Genomic DNA, 15,724 nt, shown 5'->3' with positions numbered 1-15,724 from the left:
TGCATTGGCCGGGAATCGAACCCGGGTCTCCCGCGTGGGAGGCGAGAATTCTACCACTGAACCACCAATGCTTTGCCACAAGCAACATTTTGACAGCTCTCCAGAAAGAATCTCCACAATAACCAATCTCCTGGTGGTGGGGAAACAAGACTTCCCAGATAGGTGTTGTCTTTGGAAGATAGAACTCACAGACTGAAAGGCAATCAAAGCAAAGGCTTGCAAAAGAGATGGACAATCAGGCAATAGCATGCGGTGGGGACAACCAAATGAAAATATAGAAATATTGGTTTTGTTCACTCACATTACAGCTCTGATAAAGGCTCTTTCCAATCACAGAACAGACCCTTGCAGAAAAACATCGGAGATTCATCCAGATCCCTTGTTTATAACCCTAGACTTTCAACTGTCAACCTTAAATTTTACCTAAAAGAATCTATTTAATGGTCTTAAAGAGTCTGAGAAAATGGTCTAACTTGCCAAAATAGGCAAGTGAAAAATATTTTTAATTAAACATTTTATTTTTAAGACTTCAAAATATACAAGTTCAAAGGTTACTTTCCATTTACAGTTGTTACTAAATACTGGCTATATTCATCATGTTGTACAATACCTCCTTGAGCCTATCTTACATCTAATAGTCTGAACCTTCCACACTCCCAACCTTATGTTGCCCCCCTACTCACTGATAACCATTAGTTTGTTCTTTTTATCTTTTTTTTGTTGTTATATTTACTAGTTTGTTGTGTTTTTTAGATTCCACCTATAAGTGATACCATACAGTATTTGTCTTTCTCTGTCTGACTAGTTTCACTCAGCTTAATGCCCTCCAAGTCCATCCATGAACAGCAAATGGCAAAATTTTGTTCTTTCTTATGGCAGAGTGGTATTCATTTGCCTCACTGTATCCTGAGTGACCTTGCACAGCCCAAATCTGAACATGCTTGTTGCCTAAAGCCACCCAGTGTCCCCATATTCCTTCACTAAAATGTCTTATTACCTCTAGGACATGTACTCTGCTTCTCCCCCTCCTTATCATCGAGATACCTCTTGCCAATTCCCAAGTCCAGCAACAGTGAAGTAACTTGATGTTTCAGGAACTCTTTCCCTTTCAGGGACTTGCTTCTCTCTACAGGGGGGCCTTTCACAACACCCTCTTCATTCTTCAAACTCATCCTCATTCTTCAGGTCTCAGTTCAGAAGTTTCCCCTGGAGAGACTTTCCTGACTGCCGGAATTGAATGTGTGATGTGTCCACTTTGCTTTTGACATTGTGTTCTAACAAAATCACATTTTATTTGACTCTGTCTTCCAAAGACATATTTTCATAAAAAAAGATTTATATTTCCCACAAAAACCAAGACTATGTATGTAAATAAAATATTTTCAAAAGATAGCATAGTGCCTAGCATAGTTTATAGTCTAGAGTTGTTAAACAAGGAAAGAGAGAGGAGTAAATAAAGGAAAGTTTCTCTCTCTCACACACACACTAACAGATAAAGAAAAAATAAATTTAGCAAGATAGGCAGAATGATTAGTCTGCAAAGCATCGGAACTGCAGCATAACAACTGAAAAAGGTGGAGAATAAAATGATCAAAAGTAAAGTTTTGCTTGAGTGTAATGTGCTACAAAGATCTTGAGTGGATCTTCAGAGTTGAAAACAACTCAAGAACTGGGAAGGAGAGGGGAAAGGTATGGTGTGGTGTGATGAAGGGAATAAACCTTGGTGCGAAAACTTCACTTATACTTCTGTGTAGGTCTCTGTAAGACACCAGAGTTTGAAAACTGGCCATTTTGATCCTTGGGCTTTTCTAAGGACTTAAAAGAGATGCGCAGGAGGAGAGAAACTCTGGGGCTCTGCAGTGATTGTGCATGGATTAGTGCTTGGCCTATACCAGGCTAATTGTTTAAAAAAAAAAAAAAAAAGAATAAAAAAGGGATAATTTGAAAATCAGACAAGGCAAAGGGCAAAAGAAATTTATATTAGACAGAAGAGTAGCAATCCAGCATCTACCCAGAATCAAATGCAATCATTCTTCTCTGCATATCCTCCTTGAGTGACCAAAGAGGGTGGGGCTAAAGGGAAATCTTGGAGTGAAATTTTCATTTATTCACCCTTTCGTAGGTCTCTCTCAAACACAAGAGCTTAAAAGCAAGGCCATTTGATTTTTGGCCTTTTTCAACAACTCAAAAGAGTATCTTATCTGGTTAATCATTAATTCTGAAGAGAATAGATTAAATTCACTTAGGTGTCCACTTTAATAAATTTTTGTTATAATTTATGTTACTGTTATTGAATCAGGAGACGAGGATATTAAATTTCTTTAAAAGTTTTTAAAAAAAGAAAGAAAAAGAGCCTTAGGAGAAGAGAGGCTTAATTGTCATTCAGATCTTCTGAAGTAACTCAGGCACATCTCCAAATTTTGAGCCTCCCAAACTGTCTCTGAGTCCAGAATGCCTGTTTAGAGAAGAATTGGTGTTTGTCTCAAGAGTGAGGGGAAAGGGTTTGGAAGGCACCAAGGCGTGGGAGGGCAAAGAGAATGCATCCTAAGTGAGGAAATGAAGTCCAGTATTTTGATTTGAATTCCACATCTTGATGGTATTTCTTGACCTAAACCTCCTATACAAACTTCCGTTGGGTGTGATTTTGGAGGCATTTCCAGTAAAGAGGCCTGTATAAACTGATCTTTTGAACTGGCTTTGCAACATCATTCCTGTGACTCTTCCTGGTGATGCCGAGAGCAAGCATTCAGAGGAGAGCACTGGTGGTTTAGTGGCAGAATTCTCGCCTGCCATCCAGGAATACACGGGTTCAATTCCTGACCAATACACAGCTTAAGATACTGTGTTCTTTGACATTTAATGAACTGTCTTAGCTGGAAAAGTCAGTTTTTGCAGCCCTCTGAAGCCACGAAGTGCTTCCAAACCGCTAATGCTGCAGGACCCCTCCTGTTGGGAGTATGTCTTTGAAGTACCGAGTTTATCCACTAAAACCTCTGAGGTTTGGAATTTTTGAAACCGAAACCATTGTTACTACATATCCTTTTTCTTATCCCAGTCTCGGAATTTTTGAAACCGAAACCATTGTTACTACATATCCTTTTTCTTATCCCAGTCTCAGACTACATCGCACTATGGAGGTTCATACACAAGAAACTTAGTGTCAAGCCTAAGGTCACATAGATTTTCTCCTATGCTATCTTCTGGAACATGTATAATTTAGCATGTTCCTTTTAGGTCTATGAACTATTTTGAGTTACATTTTGTGAAAAATGTAAGGTCTATGTAGATGCACTCAGAAATTGCTGAAGTGAGAGGAGGCAATTTTCTGCAAATGTTGCTAGTTCCAAATAAGGTTATGGAACCATGAGTGTTTAGACATGGTAACTGGCAGCCACAATCTACTTTCTAGTCACCTTTTTAGTGCTCTTCAGTGGCAGTAAATATTCCACTTTTCTACGACCTGCCTCACTGCTCCTCTCTACTCTGGCATACTAAAACCTCTCTGATAGAAAGCCATTGGTCTTGCCTTCCTTGACAATTTCCTGTCCGTTACTCCCTTTCAATGGACTTTTATGCTCACATCCACAAATAACTAGTAGAATGGCATTTATATTAGCCTTTCCCAAAAGCTGTAGTTTGAAATTATCCAAATGTTCATCATTTGTGACATAGTTTTATATTGGCATAATGCCAAAATTAAGGTGTGAGAAATTCAATAACATACATATATATAAAAAACATCACGTTGCTTGTTAATAGCTAGATAGAAAAATCATATATTCATTCACATGAACTTGAAGAAAGAATTCTCACCTGAAGGAGTAGACATCAGAGTTAAGTATCAGAGGATGGGTGTGCATTACCTGGAAAGTATCAAGGGCCATGCTTGAATGATAAAAATTTTCTGTCGATCCTGGTGACAACTACACATTACAGTATTAAAACAGCTGCCCATTAATGATACAAACATTTTGTTCTGTAAACACAACTTAATGATTTCCTTTCAGGATAAAAATGGGAGGTGGGATGTCAGAAAATCCCGTGTAGGCCATGATCAGTTTGCAGTATACTCTAAACTCTTTAAAATCTGTTTTATTTTGTATATAAAAAAAGCATGACTGATATTTGAAATATTTCCACCAAAAAACAAACAAAATCCCCGTACAACTTGACAGTTTCTTTCGTGAAATATACATACAAGACTCATTTAGAGCTTGAACTTGGACTATAGATATTTTATCTTAAATGGCGAGATCTGGAGTACGTCCAGACTCTATAACCTGGTGACCTCCGTTATCCTGACCCTCCTTGTTTTGGCGGTCGGCGACCAGGCCAAGAGTTGTTTTGGTAGATACAATGCAAAAGATAAAGATAAACACTGCCGTGACTCGGATTCGAACCGAGGTTGCTGCGGCCACAACGCAGAGTACTAACCACTATACGATCACGGCGCGCCACTGTACGGTAAGCGAAGTGCGACACTGCTCTTTTAAACTTTGACAAATCCGTTCCAATTACTGTGCTGCTCTGTTGTTGGATAACTGCAGGCACTCCCGATTCTCTCTCACATCTTCCCTCCGTTAAGCCCTCTCAAGTCTGTTGCATTTTTCATTTTCCCCGCGTCCAGTCCTTGTCACTGCACGGGCTTCCAGAAGTTATCATTGCTTTGTCCTTGCCGCCTCTGCTTCATTCCCGCCTCTTTATATTTCTGTTTTGATCAACCGTCCCCAAGCCCTCTTTCTGGCTTCCTTGGCTGGCTGAACGCAGGGAGAAAGGGGGCAACGCCAGGGGCGCAGACGGTAGAATGAAGGCAGAGCAAACTGGGAGGCAGCACTGAGTCCACTCGGGGTTCAGCTTCCCTGGGGCTCGCTCGGATCAGGCCCGGAGCGTCTCCGGGGCTCTGCATCTGCGGCGAGTGTGGCGCCAGGCGCTGCGGGGACGCTCGACTGCACTTCTGCTTTCGGAATCGCCCGACCCCCGGCTTCCCCACAGGTTTCTTTGGTTTTCGGAGGCTTTGGAGCGGGTATAACCGTTCGGAGAAGGACTAGTGGCTCCTCCTAGCGTGGAAGGCTTGCTTGCACTCTAAGGGAATGAGGTGGGGGAGGGGGAAGACAGCGATATCTCCAGCTGTCTCTGTGGCGCAATCGGTTAGCGCGTTCGGCTGTTAACCGAAAGGTTGGTGGTTCGAGCCCACCCAGGGACGTCTCCCAACTTTTATAGAATGAAAAGGGGGTGCTGTTATTTCTACCCCAAACATTCCCCTAAAGGTGCAGAAGTCCTCCATTACCCTTCTGTTCCCCGAATCTTATACACAACAGGAGGACATAAGCGAGGACATCACTGATCCCCACGGAAGAGCTCTGGAGGAAAATAGGTCACTTGGAATCCAGGATTCTTCATCTAATCGTTATCTTCTGGGTTCCTTTTAGCAATGAAGTTTCTCCCATTGTTTGTACTAGTATTTACTGAACTCTTTCCATCTAACTTTGAAATTCATTTGGCTCTATGCATTTTCTGTTACAATTAATACACATTCATCAATCTTGTGCACATGTCTATAGGATAGAGTTCTGGAAGAGCAACTGCTCTATCATAGTGTTTACATGGTTTTGTGTATGGTTCCATTCTCTCACCTTCGTTGGCCTATTAGCTATAACTGTGTTTCGTTACTTTAGAGATTGCTTTAGGCTTTACAACATACATCTGTAACTCACCACAGTCTGCCTTCAAGCCATGTCACACCTTTTTACATTTCTCCCCTGCTGGCCTTTATGCTATTGTCATGCGTGCTTACTTTGCTTATGTTATAAACTCCACAATCTATCATTGTTACTTTTCTTTAAACTGTCGCGTGTTTTTAAAAAGGTTTAAACAGTAATGATAATACCAATAATAATAATAAATGCTGTATATTTCTCCCACAGATGCCATTTTTCTTGTCCATCAATTTGTGTACATCCTTATTTCCATCTAGTATGAGTTTCCTTTTTCCTGGAGGACTCTAACATTTCTTGTAGTGTGGTTCTGCTGGTGATGAAGTCTTTCAACATTTGTATGTCTGTAAAATTTTCATTTTTATCTCTCCAAGACTTTGCCGGGGGTGGGGGGGGTGTAAACTGTTTCCCCCCCGCCACCCTCAATCCTTTAAAGATTTAAAGATGTTATTCCACTATCATCTTCTCTTTTTTTGTAAATGTATATAGCAGAGTTTATTTTCCTATTTCTTGATTCCTTTCAAAAAGTTTTTATTTTTAAATTGGGGTATAGTTGCTTTACCACTATCTTATATCCACTGCTTCTGATGAGAAATCTGATATAATCTGTTTGTTTTCTGGATGCAGCTTGTCAGTATCCGTGCTTCGTTTGAGAGTCCTTCTTTTTCAGTGGATTTGAACAGTTCAATTACAGTGTGTTAGGGTCCATTTGGTTCCTTGGTTCAGTAGGGTTATACTTTTAATTATGATTGGAATGTTTTCTGTCATTATTTCTTCAAAAATATTTTCTTTCACAAAATTTACCCCTAGTGTTTTCAGGGACTCCAATTATATTAGACTTTCTAAAATTGCCCTACCCTTCATTTATGCATGCTATTAAATTTTTTTTTTTTTGACTGTGGGAATTTCACTCTGGATATTTAAAAATTGATTGTGGCTTTGTGTTCCATAATCCTTCCCCCCGCCCCCGCCCCCGCAATGTCTCATCTATTGTTAATTCTAGCTGGTGAATGTATCATCCCAGATATTATATTTTTCATCTCTGAAGTTTGGGTCTCATCTTTTGTCTATGTTCTACATCTTTCCTTAACTGGACATATGTAACACAGTCATAATAACTATTTTAAAATCCTCTCTATAATTTAAAATCTGGTTCAGTTTGGATTGATTATTTTCCTCCTTATGGGATATGTTTTCCTGCTTCTTTGCATGCTTGGTATTCTTTGGATGCCAGATATTGTCAAAGTTTTGCTTTGGGGAAACTGGTTATTTTAGCATTCCTATGAATCTTGAGATATATTCTGGGGGACAGTTAAGTGACTTGTAATTACTTTCATGTTTTTGGACCTTGCTTTTATGATTTTTAGGTCAGTCAGTCTAGGACTGAGTGTTCCCATGAGTGAGGCAAAATTCCTGAGGTCTCTAGCCAATGGTCGATGAATGATGAGTAGCCCAATATGGCTGGTGGGAGTAAGATTTTCTGCCCTGTGTGAGTACCAGACACAGTTCTATGATCTTTTCAGAATTTCCTTCCTTGGCATCATGCAATTTCTCTGCAAGTATGCTCTGATCAGAACTCTGTTTACTATTTGAGGGAGATCTTTTTCATATGTCTGGATTCTCTCTTCCATCTCTCTCATCACTGGATCTTTGTCCTATGGACTCCAGCTACTTTGCTCTCCACAGGCTCTTGGCTTTATCTTCACTATCAAGGACCTGGCCTCAGATCTTATTCCCCATGCCCAGTTTGCAATCTCTCTGAAATCAGTAAGCTGAACCAATGGTAAGGCTCACCTTGTTTGTTCTTCATCTCTCTGTGATTTCTCTTTTTATTGCCTATTTCCAGTGTTTGGAAAGCTAGTGTTTCATGTCTTTCTTTTTTTTTCCCCCTTGGAAGCAGGGGAAAAGGGGAAGGTATTTCCAGCAAGAAGATAAATAAAATTTCTGTCACTCCACATTTGCCAGAAGCTGAAGGCATCTTTTTATGTTCCTAGTTGAGCTTCAGTAGGAGTTGTATTTATTGATATTCCAGTGTATTGTTCCAATCTGATGAAAGATCTTTTTCTTGTCAGTATGACAAGCTTTCTATGCATCTATCTGTTCCTCCAAAATGGGGAGTGGTGCCCTCCTAAACAAGAAATACAACAGAAGAGCAATGTGGCCACTGCCCACAGACACCCTACTGCATATGTTCAGCAACTAAATCTCCAAGATGTTTAGAAAGTCTTCCAACAACTTCCAGTTGTTTTTGTTGTAGCCAAGTGCCCTGGGAAGAAAACTCACTCAGAAGGGCAGTACGGATAGTGGAGTACCGTTTATTATACCGGTGGGTCTGAGGCAGAGATTCCTCTTTAGTGAGGGACCCCGACCAATTTTTGTGACAACTTTTTATACCCAAAGCATATGTGCCCAAGCTCACAACCCCCAAATTCTCTAAAGCCCACTCTGGACAATGTAAGTAAGAGATACAATCAGGTTACAGCCATAAATTTACATTCTAAAGTCATCTGGACATGCGGTTTAGCCTACATCAACAATGGGTATTAAGATTACAGATAGTGATTGATTACATAGTGGACATTGCATTCTTTTTGGCTCTGGGAAGTCTAGGTATGGGTCAGCCTGGTCTGGTTTCCCTGCACCAGAGAGGCCTGCTCTATTTTTATTTCCATGGCCTCCATATACAGTCCAAAGTTCACCGAGAGTGTAAGATGGAGTTCCCTTTCTTTTCAAAATGGAGTCAGTCCAGTCAGGGCCACTTGTTCCTTTCCTTCTTCATTTTCAGTAGTGACCTACATAACTGTACTAGAATGACTTGAGATTGCTTCCTGCCACGTAGCTTACTGACTGGAGTTAGGGAAACCACTGGTCTCAGACATTTGCTCCTCTTGCCTTTCCTTTGTGGATTGCCTTTTTGCCTTCATTGTATGCACACACTTTAATGACTGGGCTGCCTCCTATACCAGGGTGAATTAGCAAACTGATAACTGTCTCCATGTGATTCCTTGACAGTGTTTGACTATCTTTGAAAAACAAATTAGCCTACTTGAGACAAATCATTAGAACCAAAAATCCTGCTGCTGATAATGCATCATGTGCAGACCTGAATACCAAGAATTATTGGCACACCTTCCCTTGGTTCTTCTGTTGAATCTCATGAGCATAATTGGGCCCTTTGCCTTTATACACTAAATATGGTTCTTGGACAATCTGTGTGTGTGTGTGTGTGTGTGCACATGCATGGGTATTTCTCTTTGCCTGTCCTCCTCTGTCCCTCGTACTCTAGGCTGCCCCCAATTTTACCCATTTTTCTCTCCCTCTCTTCTGTTTTCTGGGATCTCTCATTAGAATGTCTTTCATCACTGAACACATATTAGGGGCTTACTAAGTGCCAGGCCCTCCTCTGGGAGAGATGCTGCATGTTGAGCAAACCCAAGGCAAACCCCTGCCCTGCTGAGCCCGCATCTGGAGCATAGCAGAAGCATAACAGCTTGGCACTGTGTCCTTTCCAGGTGTGGCCTCCCGTTTCCCTCCCATGGCACTAACAGTGAAAAGGACAAGGAAAACCTAACAAAGAACAGGAAAGAGTGACTCACAATCTAGAAGGCAGGTTACAAGGAACACACCTGCCCCACACATAAATTTTTTTTAAATAAATAACATTTTAGGGAAAGAAGTCTCCAGTGACAGCTCCTTAATTCCTGGCGCAGACACTGCATATGTTTTACACTTCTTAAAAGTGACAGTGATGGCCATGCTCACCACCCTTAAAGTACTGACACTTCCTCTTAATCTGTGACCATATGGACACTTCATAATCTATAAAATAATGAGATAGTTACCCCAAAAATGGTAGGTAGAATAATTAACACAGTGGCTTCTAGAATTATGACTTAGTCTCTATTTATCATATGGTATATTATTTAGGCTTAGTTGCCCAACTGACTCTCTGTGCCCAGTGGACAGAGAAGCTATAAACTGGAGCCCACCAGGCCTCTCTGTCCATGGAATTTCCCAGGTAATAATACTGGAGCAGGTTGCCATTTCCTGCCCCAGGGGATCTTTCCAACCCAGGGATCGAACCCTTATCTCTTGTGTCTCTTGCTTTGGTAAGTGGTATTCTTTACTGCTAGTACCATGGGACGCCCATGATACATTTAATTTACTACAACACATATTTTACATTTTTATAAAAAATATTTATAAGATTTAAGTTTGCTTATTGGACCAGTAAAACCAGTGTAGGAAAATCAGACAGTTCAGTGTCATTAGAATTTTGAAGAGAAAATAAATCCAAGACTTCTACAGACATTGAATTAGAGCTCTTTGCCACCAATATTTTCTTCATTATTAGAAAATCTGGAAGAAAACATAAAATAGCTTTTAGACTGAAATTACTAAACAAGTGTGGTGCATACATGGCTTCCCAGGGGGTGCTTAGTGGTAAAGAACCCACCTGCCAATGCAGGAGACATAAGAGATGCTGGTTATATTCCTGGGTTGGGAAGACCCCCAGAAAAGGGCATGGCAACCCACTCCACTATTCTTACCTATAGAATCCCCATAGGATTGCAAACAGTCAGTTGCGAGCATGCACACACGTGATGCATAAAAGGAGTCATCTTTAGAAGCATAACATGACAAAAACATTGTCTGTGTCATTATATGTCAATTATTAGAATTCTTAAAAGTCTTTAAAAGTATTTTTTCTTTTACCTAACACAGACGATCACAAATTTATGCACAGCTAAACTTTTTTTCTGAGCTAATTTTTTTTCCCCCTGAGTTACAGATCACCAAGAAAGGAAGTTCAAGGAAAAAGGAAAAAACCCAACCCTTGGATTCCATCCACTGGGATCCTGGAACTAGAAGTTCAGTGACTACCCCACTTTGGAGAGAGGCACAATGGATTATGTACTGCAAACCAGGTTGCCTCTCTTTGCTTGGACTCAGATTGGACCCAGGGCCAGGCCAAGGCCAGGACGAGACAAGACTACATACCATGATCACAGGGCAGCCAACCCTCTGACAGCACCAATGCAGACAATTGTGGGAAGCTCTTGAGAACTCTCCCTCTTCCTTTAATGCATTTCCCACCTGATCCCTTCATCCTCCCACCACAGGAAAGATCCTTCATCTTTCTGTCCAGTTGAAACACTTTATGCTCCCTGCAGGACAAAAAGAGCCAGGCAAGAGACAAGAGGGCAGCTGCACTTCCCTGAAGGGTTTTTCAGGAGGTGGGTGGTTCTAGCACTCAGACTGACCCAAGACCCCACTGCCTAGCAAGGCAACCAGGAGGAGTCCCAAGAGCAGGCAGTGCCGGGGGGATGACAGCCTAGTAGAGTTCCTACAAGCACAGGGTAAGCCTGGCTTACACTTTGGGGAGAGCAGCATAAAACACTGCCTGAAGCTTCTCTGCAGCCTAAAGAGAACAGACTTCAGGTTCCTGAAGGGGCAAGCAGGAGCTCTGTGTGAGGACAAAGCCTTCCCCTGGCCTTGGAGGACAGGTCCTACAGAAGCTGGTTTTGAGGGAAAGACCAAAGGAAAGGAGCAACAGTGGCCCAACCAGTGGTCTTGAGTTGAGATATCTGCAAGTTACTTTCAAATGATGGAGCAAATCGTGTAGACGAAGAGAGTGAGAAAGCAAACGTGGGAAAATGTTAACTGTGCAGTTGGGACAGAATATACAGTGTGAGGATTTCAATTTTTTTTTTTTGTATTTTAAAAGGTTTTATGTTTTTGTTTTCTTAATGAGTTTTTAGAACTCAAGTCCCAGGTTCTCTTTGAATGAAAATTCCATATGTGAGACACTAGGTTTCTGAAATAAAGGAAGAAAAGACTGGAGGGTAGAAGTCCTGGTGGTTCATCACGTTTCTCTTCCCCTATCTGAAGGGCACCTGGCCACAGGAACCCCGCACAGGGTCTTGCCTGTGCCTTGCAGTAAACCACTCTGGTCAGGAAGAGGAAGATTTAATGCAATTTAGAGCTTTCCTGACCTGGAATTGAATCCAGACCACAGCAGTAACAATGCCAAATTGTAGCTACCAGGCAACCAGACATTACCTTACTACCTCCTCCCTCTAATTTGGCTTTTCCAGTTGAAAACTGACAGTAAAGGTTAAATTTCTGAGAGTGGCAGAGCAGAAAAGGAGGTGAGTCCCAGTGGCCCAGGGCTGCATGCAGCTGGGCAAGGCTCCAGCCCTTGTCTGCTCAACTCCCTTCACTCTCCCTCCTGGGTGATGCTTTGGGCTCTGAGGCCAGGCCGAAAGGTGACAGGCTGAGTCCCTCTTGGTTTGGTTTTAGTCCTGTGTACAGCAGAGCCAAGGTCATGCTCTGTTTCTGAATCTCAGTTTCCTTATATTAGGTGTTCTCAGTGGGTGATGAGGGGATAGGTCTGCTTCCTGATCTCTCACCTGACTCCAGGGTCTCTCCTGATAATGGCACGCGTAAGGACTCCTTTCCGTGCAATTCAAGAGCCTGAAATCCTTCATCTATGTGTCTTTGGGTTGAGCACTGGGTCGTTGACAGTCTCTTAGGTTCTGTCAGGCAAACCAAATTGTTCCACAGGTGTGCTGAGGTGGGGAAAACCGAGTGAACATCACAGGGAAAAGCTCCTTGGTTTTCAGAGATGAAATGCCTGTCAGCGTGTAGAGGAGATTTAGGCACCAGATGAGAAGGTGAGGGCATTTCCAGAGGAAAGCTAACCTGAAGCTGGCTTTGTGCCCTCCTTGGACTTTCTGTGGCCTGGTCTTCAAAGTGACTCAGAGCAGACAAAGGAGGGCTGGCTCCTAGTGCTGAATGGGCTTTTAGGTAATTAGGGAACTCCTCCTGTATTTGTGGGTGGGGCATGAAAGTGCAACTGCACACGCTTCTATAATCCATCTCTCTAGCCCAGTTTTTTTTCTTTTTTTCTTTTTTGGTATGTGTATGTTGGGGGTGGTGGTGGTTTAGTCATCAAGTCGTGTCTGACTCTTGTGACCCTGTGGACTGTAGCCCGTCAGGCTCCTCTGTCCATGGGATTTTCCAGGGAAGAATACTAGAGTAGGTAGCCATTCCCTTCTCCAGGGGATCTTCCCCACCCAGGGATCGAACCCTGGTCTGCATTGCAGCCAGATTATCAACTGGGGCGGGGAGCGCAGAGAGGAGAGGTGGGAGGGTTTAAATGTGAATGTAAGCTTCAGGGAGAAGAAAAAGCACGTAAACATACCGCTCTGTTTCGAACTGGGCCCTTTCGCGTGTTAGGCGAACGTGATAACCACTACACTACGGAAACCAGATAACCGTTGTTGTCTAATAACACATCTCAAGAACGGTACCTCTTACCACGCCTGGCCACAAACATTTTTGAAAGGAAAAGGACTGTAGGGGCACAGGCGATCCCTCAGGTGAGGAGACTGAACTCTGGCTTAGGTTCCTCGCCTTCCCCGAAACGAGGTCCCTGGGTCCCCAACAGTCTAGCCTGGAGGTCCCGCACCCAAGGCAGGGTCTCCAGTTTCACAGCTATGCATCCGAGTGCAAGGGTCGCCACCGCTGACTCGCCAGTTCCCAGAAGCCGCAGGAGCCGGGGGTTAGACGGGTTTGAACCCCCGTGACCCCTCAGCCCAGAAGTGTGGACGCTACTCCTCCCGGGCTGCAGACCCGGCGCCTCGGTGGCCCTCGGTGGTCAATGCTCTGGGCTCTTGGAAATGATCGATGCTTCTAAGCCACCCGGAAACCCGAGGACCCGCGCTCCGCTCTGCTCGGATGCCCCTGACCCGCGCACTCTTTCCTCGCAGCCCTTTAGCCGCAGTGCTTCTCCCGCAAAGACCACAGGAAACCGGGTTCCTCAGGTTTCTGCCCCTGTGGCTTATTCTAGTTGTCTACTGTAGTTCAAGTCCAAGACTTCCATCACGCTTTCACGTTTAGCAGGAAGCCCAGTAAAAGCTGACGGCTCAGGTCTTTTATCTGTTTGAAAATAGAGAGCATCAACGCGGGCAGAGCCATTCTTCCCCGCCTGTGCTGAGTTCGTTTGCAGACCAGGCCCCGCCTAAAGTCGCGGAGGAGCCAGGCTCGGTCTACCCAAATCTCACGGTGGTTCATTCCTCATCGGTTGAGGTTCTTCTTTAAGGATAGTTTTGCTTTATCGTTTACAATGTCTGAAACTTCAAAAAAATTAAATTAAAAGGAACTTTTTATTTTATATTGGAGTATAGCTCATTAACAATGTTGTGATAGTTTCAAGTGGACAGAAAAGGGACTCAGCTGTACATAAATATGTATCCATTCTCCCCTAAACTCTCCTCCCACCCCGGTATGATGTCTAAAACTTATTTGCCTTTTATAATTTTCCAGTTCAACGGATCATGAAGTACGAATCTTAACCTAGAACCAAAGAGAGGTAAAGGCAATTCCCCCCAGAAAGCAGGATGTGTTTCCGTGTTCACTTCACAGCAGAACGCCAGTGGGCAGAAAGCATTTCTTTTTGCTGAAAGAATTTAATGCTTTGTTGTCTGTGTGTCTCTCTGTCCCTGGTTTCCTTTAGAAGTAAAGTTTCACAAACTTGGGAATGCATATGCGTTTTCTCCTGCAGTGGTTTCTTCTTTTCTTAGTGCGGCTATCACAGCCGTTTCCTTCCTGTCTGAGGTTCAGGGGCTCCGACCAGGTGGAAGACGCGGGCTGCGTGAGCACCGGCCCCGAGGCCGCAGGGCTCCGACTGGTTTCACGTGGATTCCGAGTGCAGTCGCGGGTGCAGCTGCGCGGCAGCACCCTCACCAGCGCTGGAGTCTGAGTCCCCAAGGAGGCGGATATGAAAATAGCTTTAGATCAGGACCTTTCATGAGATTCCCCTGCTTTCCTCCCCTGCAGGACCTCCCACGTCCAGCCAGAGGAGCGGATTCGCGGTCTTTTCGGCTGTGTCCAATGCGCTTCCGTCCTACGTGGACAAGAGAAGGGGGCGGCAGTCCTTTCCCCGACCGAGCGGGGGCACAGGGGATGCCCGAGGGAACACCTTTCTCGGGAGAGTCGTTTGCCCAAGTCCAGAGTCGCGAAAAGGAGGGACTGGGACTGTGTTGGCCGAAGTAAACATGGACCAAGAAGCAAACGCCAAGTCCTGACTGATTGGATGTGGGTCTGAGGAAAGCGCGGCGTCGGGGACAACTGGAGGTCTGAGCCCAGGGAGCTGGAGATGGCGTCATCCAAGGCGGGAGAACTGCAGGGCAGCAGGTCGTGGGGGAAGACCGGACGATCCAGGTCTGGGCGCGGAGCCTTGTTCGCAATTTTCCATCCAGCCCTCCCAGGTCCTGCACCCGCCAGGAGTCTTTCGTGTCGTTGGGGATCCCGAGGTCTCACCCGCGGGGCTGCCCTCCCGCCTCTTCTGCCCCCGCCCCGGCGACCTGCTCTCCACGCGCGCTCGCCGGGAAAAGGCGCGTCACCAGGGCAGTTGTGAGGTGCGCCGGGACTGGGCAAGTCGTGGGGACTTGAAAAAACCAGGCAGACCTCGCGGGCGCGTCATACTGTCTCGCAGAGCGCTCGGCTTTTGGTGTGGGGCTTATTTGGAGAAAGCAGGGAAGGAACGTTCTTCGGGTACAATTCCTTGGAGGGAAGTGCGGGACTCAGAACTCGAGGGCGAGAGACACAACACACTCTTTTCGGGCTTCCTGTTGTCACTTATAAGAACTGGGGTAGGTAGTTCTCTGGTGGTCTAGTGGCTAGGATTCGGCGCTTTCACCGCTGCGCCCCGGGTTCGATTCCCGGTCAGGGAAGGCTGGTTCCTTTTTTTTTTTTTTTTTTTAGTTTTGGCTGCATCTCCAGCAATCTTCACTTCCTGCCCACAAGTGTTATGTGTCCCACCGTCCAGTTGCAGTGGAGTCTCTGCATCAAATCCTTCAGCCAATGAGGTAGAATCCCAGGGTCCAGGGCATTTTCTAGGGTGATAGAGGGGAGATGTGAGGAGCAGTCGGGACAGCCCCTCGCCTCCACTCCTCCCTTCACCGGAAACCTAAAGCCTCACTTTCAGTGTCCATCTAAAGAGA

General features: G+C 44.3%; 4 non-coding genes across 4 annotated transcripts; 2 read left to right on the top strand and 2 right to left on the bottom strand.

The window, feature by feature from the left end:
- Positions 1-71, bottom strand: TRNAG-CCC. The gene has a single exon. It is a non-coding gene; the product is annotated as a tRNA-Gly (tRNA).
- A 4,308-nt stretch (positions 72-4,379) lies between these two features.
- TRNAH-GUG lies at positions 4,380-4,451 on the bottom strand. Its single transcript has one exon. It is a non-coding gene; the product is annotated as a tRNA-His (tRNA).
- A 678-nt stretch (positions 4,452-5,129) lies between these two features.
- Positions 5,130-5,203, top strand: TRNAN-GUU. The gene has a single exon. It is a non-coding gene; the product is annotated as a tRNA-Asn (tRNA).
- A 10,179-nt stretch (positions 5,204-15,382) lies between these two features.
- TRNAE-UUC lies at positions 15,383-15,454 on the top strand. Its single transcript has one exon. It is a non-coding gene; the product is annotated as a tRNA-Glu (tRNA).
- Positions 15,455-15,724: the final 270 nt, after the last annotated feature.

Source organism: Bos indicus x Bos taurus, chromosome 3 (assembly GCF_003369695.1).
Source record: "Bos indicus x Bos taurus breed Angus x Brahman F1 hybrid chromosome 3, Bos_hybrid_MaternalHap_v2.0, whole genome shotgun sequence".
Lineage (NCBI taxonomy): Eukaryota > Metazoa > Chordata > Mammalia > Artiodactyla > Bovidae > Bos > Bos indicus x Bos taurus.
The sequence above is the reverse complement of the archived record's forward strand: the minus strand, read 5'-3'. Positions and strand labels throughout refer to the sequence as shown.